This window comes from Lynx canadensis, chromosome C1, assembly GCF_007474595.2.
Source record: "Lynx canadensis isolate LIC74 chromosome C1, mLynCan4.pri.v2, whole genome shotgun sequence".
Taxonomy (NCBI): Eukaryota; Metazoa; Chordata; class Mammalia; order Carnivora; family Felidae; genus Lynx; species Lynx canadensis.
Genome location: NC_044310.1, coordinates 125152120 through 125161191, shown reverse-complemented (window position 1 = coordinate 125161191; position 9072 = coordinate 125152120). Strand labels below are relative to the sequence as shown.

General features: G+C 38.8%; 1 pseudogene; it reads right to left on the bottom strand.

Moving 5' to 3' along the window:
- Positions 1-7130: 7130 nt before the first annotated feature.
- LOC115520331 lies at positions 7131-8862 on the bottom strand (annotated as a pseudogene).
- Between the last annotated feature and the right edge of the window lie 210 nt (positions 8863-9072).

Here is a 9072-nt window from a genome sequence, read left to right as displayed (position 1 = left end):
TTTTGGAACCCCAAGAAGAGTGGATTTCACTGAAATCTATAGGTACTACAGACGAGATCTGTGGTAAGTTCTTGCCTTGACTTCCTAGCTTCCTAAGGTTTTTAAAAGTCCAATCTGAGATTCTTTTTGAAAGCTTCCAGAAGAGCAAACCTGAGAAGACCTATATAATGGTAAATTATGATTCTTGCTTCATTTATATAAATCATCAGGCCATATCTGATGAGACTATCCTTATTTGCAGATCAGGAATAGCCTTTCTTTGAGATTATTTTTGAATAAGAGGAGGGTGAGTGTAAAGGGAAATTTTGTGTCAGTAGAAAACTGCATGGCCCAGAGCACTTTTTTCCCAGTTATCAGATTCTGGCCCTGTTGTTCATTGCCTTTGAGCTATTTTGTGCTCCTACATAAAGAGCAGATAATTTGATAAACAAATTCTGTCACTATGTGATAGAAATTTAGTTGACTTTCTTCTTTCTCCATCCCTTGGAAAAACCACTTGTGGTATCTATCTGAAAATTGGATTGGATCCTGTCACTTTGCTCACATTGTCAATAATACCAAATTTTCAATTCTTTTCATTTCCTTAGTATCTAGCTACAACACTCCACACTAAGTTTTTCAATTTTTCTCCCTCGTACCTGACCTGGTGTCATGGAGAACTAAAACCTGACCAGCCAGATTCTTGTCTATTGGAACTCTAAGTTGCCTTGCTCTGGGCCTTTGAAGAAGCTCTGAGAGCCAAAGTCCAATGGCTTGATATAAGCCTTGGAGGAGTCATCACTGTAGCAGACCATAAGCCAGATGTCTTCTTGGACAAGCTGCTGTCGGGGCCACTAAGGAAGCAGGTCCAGTTGAAATGCTCAGGTCATGCATGTCCATATATGAGAGGTAACCAATGTCATGCACATCCCCAGAGCACTGACATTCTAGCTTTAAGAAACCCAATGAGTGGTGTTACATAACTGAAAGATTTTCCTCCACTGACCTGGATTCCACTAGACTGGTTACCCTCAAGTTTCAACTCCTGACTACTTAATACAACCTTCTATATTAATACTTCTCTTTTTCATGTAAGATGCCTGATATCCAAAACTTCAAAAAAACTGATCTTGGGGGCACCTGGGTGACAAAGTTGGTTGAGTATCTAGCTCTTGATTTTGATCAGGTCATGATCCCAGATTCATGGAATCAGGCCCCATGTCAAGCTCTGTGCTGAGCATAGAGCCTGCTTGGGATTTTCTCTCTCACCCCCTCTGCCCCTCTCCCTGGATCTCACACACAGATTCTCTCTCTCTCTCTCTCTCTCTCTCTCTCTCAAAAAACAAGTAAAAAAAAAAACCCTGATTTTTGCCATCACCCCTAACAAATGGTTCAACTGATTTTTATAGGAACAATGCCAACAAAAATCCTTGATAGACTATTTCTTTTTTTTTTCTTTTTTTAAAGTTTTTATTTAAATTTCAGTTAGTTAACATACAGTTTATTAGTTTCAGTTGCACAATATAGTGAATCAACACTTCCATACAACACCTGGTGCTCATCACAGGATGTGCACTCCTTTTTAATTTTTCAATTTTTAATTAATTAATTTATTTTATACAAATGACTTTTTTTTTAATTTCATTTTTTATTTTTTAAAATTTACATCCAAATTAGTTAGCATATAGTGCAACAATGATTTCAGGAGTAGATTCCTTAGTGCCCCTTACCCATCTAGCCCATCCCCCCTCCCAGAACCCCTCCAGTCACCCCCAGTTTGTTCTCCATATTTGTGAGTCTCTTCTGTTTTGTCCCCCTCCCTGTTTTTATATTATTTTTATTTCCCTTCCCTTATGTTCATCTGTTTTGTCTCTTAAAGTCCTCATATGAGTGAAGTCATATGATTTTTGTCTTTCTCTGACTAATTTCACTTCTCATAATAGCCTCCAGTTCCATCTACGTAGTTGCAAATGGCAAGATTTCATTCTTTTTGATTGCCGAGTAATACTCCATTGTATATATATACACCACATCTTCTTTATCCATTCATCCATCGATGGACATTTGGGCTCTTTCTATACTTTGGCTATTGTTGATAGTGCTGCTATAAACATGGGGGTGCATGTGTCTCTTCGAAACAGCACACCTGTATCCCGTGGATAAATGTCTGGTAGTGCAATTGCTGGGTCGTAGGGTAGTTCTATTTTTAGTTTTTTGAGGAACCTCCATACTCTTTTCCAGAGTGGCTGCACCAGCTTGCATTCCCACTTGATAGACTATTTCTTAGATTTTGCTTTTTCCCACTCAGGAGGCTTATGATTGCTTCTGAGATGTTCAGGAATGAATAATACGCATTCATCTTGAATGACAGAGGAATCAACAATATTGAACTTCATCTGAGGTCTATGCTCAAGTTACAGTCAAGAAATTCTCCCATCCTTCTGTGTTCAGGGAAATGACTGACCACAAAAAATCACCCTTTCCCATATGATGTAGGTAAGACCCATCTCCACTCTTCTTCACAATTCCCCTATTTACTTGCTTCTACAAAACCCAGACCCCTTTCCTGTTATTTGAGTCATTGCTCATTATGAATGTTTTCTCTATTGCAATAGCCTGCATATCATCTTTTTAATTGTCTGGTGCATTTTGTCTTTCATACCCTGCAAAGTAGATTCTAGGTATGTCAATGGACTCTAGCTTCTGGTTAAGTTAGGGCCTACAGATAAGACTTGGCAGAAGACTGGAGGGAAAAGGGAGATGGTGTTTGGGGGATTTATTCTACTGGTTGCACTCTACACATCTTTCTTCTACATGACTCTCCCCTTCTGAGGTCCAAGACTTACACCTTCCCCTCATCCCTTCAGCCTGATGGTGATGACAGCTCCTTTGCCACTGGCCTCCTGGACACTGAACTTTCCCTGTGGCTATTCTATACCATGCCCCTCCCAATGGTCCCTTTGTAAATAAACATATAATGTGAGAGTGCTGTTTTCCCCTGGGACTCTGCTTGACAATCAAAATGTATTTTAGGACCTCAGGAGACATTTTGGTCTTTGGGAACCCATTCTCCAAACACTCTTGGGAAGGACGGTTTAAATCATTTTCAAAGAACAAGGTCCACCATGATCTGGCCCCTTTCTCACTTCTGTACTTCTTCTCACTCATGCTTGAGTGAATTCATGCTTGAGCCAGCTGAAATTATTTGAAGTTCCTCAAGCATGGAATGTTATTTTACCCCATCACACTTTGTCCCAGACACATACCCTTCCACATCTGCTAAACTCTTACCTATCTTTCAGGACCCGGATCAAGTATCTTTCTCTAGAAATCTGTCTCACCTGTACCTCTTGGGCAGGGTTGCCCACTCCCTCCTCCCCAACCCTCCTCTTGGACTGATCTCTAGTTCTGCACCTGCCACACTCTCCTGGAGAAGTTTGTCTCCATGTATGGCTCCCCTGTACAAGCCTTCCTTAATTTAAGATGGAATTATGTCCTGATAAACCCATCCTAAAGTGAAAATATCATAAGTGGAAATGCATTTAATATACTTCACCTACCAAACATTATAGTTTAGTTTAGCTTACCTTAAATGTGCTCAGAACATTTATATTAGCCTACAGTTGGGCAAAATCATCTAACACAAAGCCTATTTTATAATGAAGTGTTGGCTATCTCATCATTAATTGAATAGTGTACTGAAAGAGAAAAAGAGAATGGTTGCATGGGTGCAGAATGGTTGTAAGTGTATTGGTTGTTTGCCTTTCTGATCACATGGCTGACTGGGAGCTGTGGTATCACAAGAGAATATCATACTGTATAACATATAGCCAGGATAAGATAAAAATTCAAAATTCAAAGCACAGTTTCTACTGAATTCTTATTGCTTTCATACCATCCTACAGTCAAAAAATCATAAGTTGAACTATTGTCAGGGACTGTCTGTCCATTCCTAGGCCCTCGAAGGCAGGGACTGGGTCTCATTTAATTCACACTAACATAAGACTTGCATATATTTAGCACTCAAGAAATATCAGGTTTGTTAACTTACAATGGAATGAACTAAATCCAGAGTCCAATTCATATTGGTACAGCGAAGCAAGAAAGGGGCACTTGAAAGGGGAAGGGAGAGGTGTTGGATCTTGAATGTTGCCTAGAGTGGGCCCCACATTCCTATTACAGACATAATAAGAAAGGAGAGGAAATAAAAAGCTTCAGCATTAATATCTCAGCAACAAACCTGGTCATAATGAAGCTGAGGGTATTCAAATCGGTCTTTTCTCTAGGGAGGCAAACTACATAAATTAATACACTGAACCATGGCCTGAGGAGACCTGAGGCTTTAATAAATAAAGAGCTGTACTGGGCCAAACAAGAATATAACACTGCCAGATGTCCTGGCGTCTCAGTTACAATAACATTCTTTCCTGGGCCAGGGCCAGAGAGCAGCTCAGAGAACGTTAAAGAATTTTTGTGCTCCTCTTAAAATCCTCTTTGATTGAAGAGACAACTTTGGCATCTCCCCAAAGCAAAGTGGATGTCTCCAGTCTGCTCAAGGCTCCTGCTTGACTCCAGCTTGAAAGGAAAGGCTATTTCTGGATCCTTTCTTTCTGCACTGTTCTCTCCTCTGTAGTTTCCCATTTATTTTGGACAAAAAAACAACTGGTGTTCAAGATATAATTCTGTCCAGTGTGGCTGGGCCTTTGTTAACAAGATCTCTTTTATAGATAAAAGGAGGGCAATCTGGGAGATAAATGCCCCTACTACACCATAGAATATTAGAATATTTGAGCAAGAAAGGATCTTAGAAGTAATGTTATCCACTCTCTTGTCTTACAGACTAAAAAAAAACTAGGATCCAGAGTGGTGATCAAACTTGCCCAAGGTCAGAGAGAACACTCTCTGTTCTTGGAAATACCTCTAACTTTCAATTCATTCATTAGTCAAGTTACCCTAAGCATTTAATAAGGGTATAATGTCCTCATTCCATTATTAGAAATAAAGCTTAATTTTTACAGACTCACAGTATGGTAGAGACTTACAGAATTTACCTACACCTGATTTTCCTTCTCTTTTGGTCACATGAGATGGTTAGGCTCCTCTGCCCCCCTCCCCAGCTCTGCAGTTGGGAAAGACCACACAACTGGTTCTAACCAACAGGCTTTGAGCAGAAGTAGCTTGTGTCACTTCTGGGTCAAGACAGGAGATGCTGAATGTGAGACCCTAGCACTCTTCCCAGCTATAGTGACTGAGGAGGTTACTGGTCAAGCCTTCCATGAGCTTAGATCTTGAATGACTGTATGGAGCAGAGTTCTCTGCTGACCCACGTGAGACCTGTAACACATGTGAGGAACTTTTATTGGTTTAGATCACTGCGATCTTGGGGCCGTTTGTTACTGCAACATAAATTTAATCTGCTTGGGTTAATATGGGATGAGAAATGATGAACATTAATTTACAGTAATGTTTAAATGATTATAGGAGCTCTTTCCCTGGGATCAAGTTTTGGTATCAATTTATAGGGATGGATGAGACAAAGATCTTTTCTTTTAGGATTTTGTAATCTAGTACTGGAAAGAGAATGTGTATAAATAGTTATATGGGAGATTATGAAAACTACCATTGAAGAGCACAGAAAATGTATTTTGGGGGGAAGGAGATGGTCTCTCACTGATAGGAAAAATTATGGAAGATTCAATGCTCAGTGAGTATTAACTGAGCTCCTCTTATATGTAGGCATTGAAAGAAGAGGTCTTGAGAGGGAGGTTAGATTTAGAACTTCAGAGAAGTTAGGATCATTCAAAATTTGACTGGAAAGTAGATGAAATCTACTTCATTTATGTTTTTCACAAACTTCGCATTGAAATTTCTTGAGAATTTGAGAATCTGGAATTTGACGTTGAAAACCACTTTGGAACAAAATCAGAAGCCTCAGGCCTTTATTTTCTGAGAGTTGAAGAAGAGAATGGCATTAGTATGGTTGTTTGGAAAAATCCAGGCAGGACTCAGACTTTTGCATTGGCTGTGTCAATTGGGTAAGTTATTTAATATCTTATTTACAGACATGGATATAACATAAAATATATATGTTATATCCATGAGAGCTAGCCTGAATCAATGTTTTCCACCATGTGTTTTGAAAGTGTGTACAGTGAAACACTTGTTTCCCAAGACCCTTGATGGAAAAGTGTTATAAAGTCAGATAGCTTTAGGAAATTCTGTCCCCTTGATGAATCTGAGATCCCCTCCTAGAAATTCATGGTGCTGATTAGCTTATTAAAGTCTCTGAAAAGTCATCCCACAAAGGAACTTGTTTAGATTTGTTTAATCTAGTATTTCTCAAATTTATTTCACTATAGATCCACTCTCCTACCCCAAACTAAAAAGCAGAAAACATTTGTTAGTATCATCTGGAACAATGATTTGACATACTCCTTGGAAAATGCTGATCACCGACCAGCATGATTTTGTAACCTGAAGATGTTCCCTGCATTTTCTAGCTTCTTAGAGCCTCAGCAAATTTATTTCTCACTTAACATTTTCTGTAACTTTTCTGTGAAGAGCAGTATGCAAATAATCATAGGTTAGTCCAGTGACCCTTGTTCCAGATTCATTAAAAAAAAAGTGGGTAAGGAAAATAAATCTTTTACAGTTGATGATTGTTCTATACTTTTCATACATTCATTATCTCCTGATGGCTTTCCATTATGGTAGCAGAAGAAAGCGAGAAACTCTATTATCCTTATTTGAGGTGCAAAGCCTCAAATCAAAGACATGTTGCTATCCTCACAGAGCTTACCATTCAGTGAGGTAAAGGGAGAAGTAAATAATAATCATAATGGCCATCACTATGAAACTGCTTATTAATTGCTAAGCCCTATTCTAAGTGCTTTACGTGTACAGGCCTACCTCTGAGGTATAGTGGGTTCAGTTCAGAACACTGCAATAAAGTGAATATTGCAGTAAAGTGAGTGAAATAAATTTTTTTGGTTTCCCAGTACATATAAATCTTGTGTTTACACAAGAGTCTATTAAGTATGCAACAGTATTATCTCCAAAGAACCCAAATGTATAGACCTTAATTAAAAAACACTTTATTGCTAAAAAAAAAAAAAAATGCTAACCAACATCTGAGCTTTCAGATGTCGTAATCAGAGTTGTAATCTTTTTACTGGTGGAAGGCCTTGCCTAGATGTTGATGGCTGCTGACTGATGAGGATGGTGGAAGGTTGGGGTGGCAATGGCCATTTCCTAAAACAAGACAACAATGAAGTTTGCTGCATGGATTTGCTGTTTTTATGAATGATTTCTCTGTAGCATGTGAGACTGTTCAACAGCATTTTACACACAGTAGAACTTCTTCCAAAACTGAAGTCAGTTTTCTCACACCCTGCTGATGCTTTATCATATAAGTATATGCAATAGTCTAAATTCTTTATGGTCATTTCAACAACCTTCACAGCATTTTCACTAGGAGTAGATTCCATCTCAAGAAACCACTTTCTTCATTCATCTATAAGAAGAACTCTTCATCTGTTCAAGTTTTTCACGAGATTGTAGCAATTCATCACATCTTCAGGCTCAACTCCTGATTCTAGTTCTCTTCCTATTTTTGCCACACCTGTTGTTACTTCCTCTACTGAAGTCTGGAACCCCTCAAAGTCATCCATAAGGATTGGTGTCAACTTCTTTGAAACTCCTGTGAATGCTGATATAGTGACCCCTTCCCATGAATCACAAATGTCGTTAATGGCATCTGGAATGGTGAATCCTCTCCACAGCTTTTCAATTTACTTTTCCCAGATCCACCAGAGGAATCACTCTCTATGGTAGCTATAGTCTTATGAAATGTGTTTCTTAATAATAAGACTTGAAAGTTGAAATGACTTTTTGATTCATCGGCTGCAGAATGGATGTTGTTTTAGCAGTCAAGAAAACAACATTCATCTCATGTGCATCTCCATCAGGGCTCTTGGGAGACCAGGTGCATTGTCAGTGAGCAGTAATATTTGGAAAGGATCTTTTTTCTGAGTAGTAGGTCTCAACAGTGGGCTGAAAGTATTCAGTAAACCATATGGCAAACAGATGTGCTGTCATCCAGGCTTTGTTGTTCCATTTATAGGACACAGGCAGAATAGATTTAGCATAGTTTTTAAACATTCTAGGATTTTCAGAATGGTAAATAAACATTGGCTTCAACTTCAAGTCACCAGCTGCATTAGTTCCTAGCATGAGAGTCATCCTATGATTTGAAGCTTTGAAGCCAGGCATTGACTTCTCTTCTCTTGCTATGAAAATCCAAGATGGTGTCTTCTTCCAATAGAAGTCTGTTTCATCTACATTGAAAATCTGTTGTTCAGTGTAGCCACCTTTGTTAATTATCTTAGCTAGATCTTCTGGATAGCTTCTACGTCAATACTTGCTGCTTCATATTGCACTTTTATGTTATGGATACAGTCTTCCTTAAACCTCATGAGCCAACATCTGCTAACTTCCAACTTTTCTTCTGAAGCTTCCTCACTTCTCTCAGCCTTCAGACAATTGAATATAGTTAGGACATTTCTCTGGATTAGGCTTTGGCTTAAGGGAATGACGTGGCTGGCTGGATTTTCTAAACAGAGCACCAAAACTTTCTCCATATCAGCAATAAGTCTGTTTTGCTTTCTTACCATTCATATGTTCCATGGAGTACCACTTTTAATTTCTTTCAAGGATTTTTCCCTGGCATTCAAAACTTGGCCAACTGTTTGGCACAAGAGGCCTCACTTTTGGCCTATCTTGGCTTTTGATGTGCCTTCCTCACTGAGCTTAATCATTCCAACTTTTGATTTAAGAAATTAGAAATGAGTGACTTTTCCTTTCACATGAACACTTAGAGACCATTAGAGGGTTATGAATTACCCTAATTTCAATACTGTTGTGTCTCAGGGAATAGGGAGGTCCAAAGAGAGGGAGAGAGATGGGGAATAGCTATTTCATGGAGTAGCCATAACACATGCAACATTTATTGAGTTTGCCATCTTATATGGGTGTGGTTCACTGCGCCCCAAAACAAATACAATAGAAACATCAAAGATCACTGATTACATATCA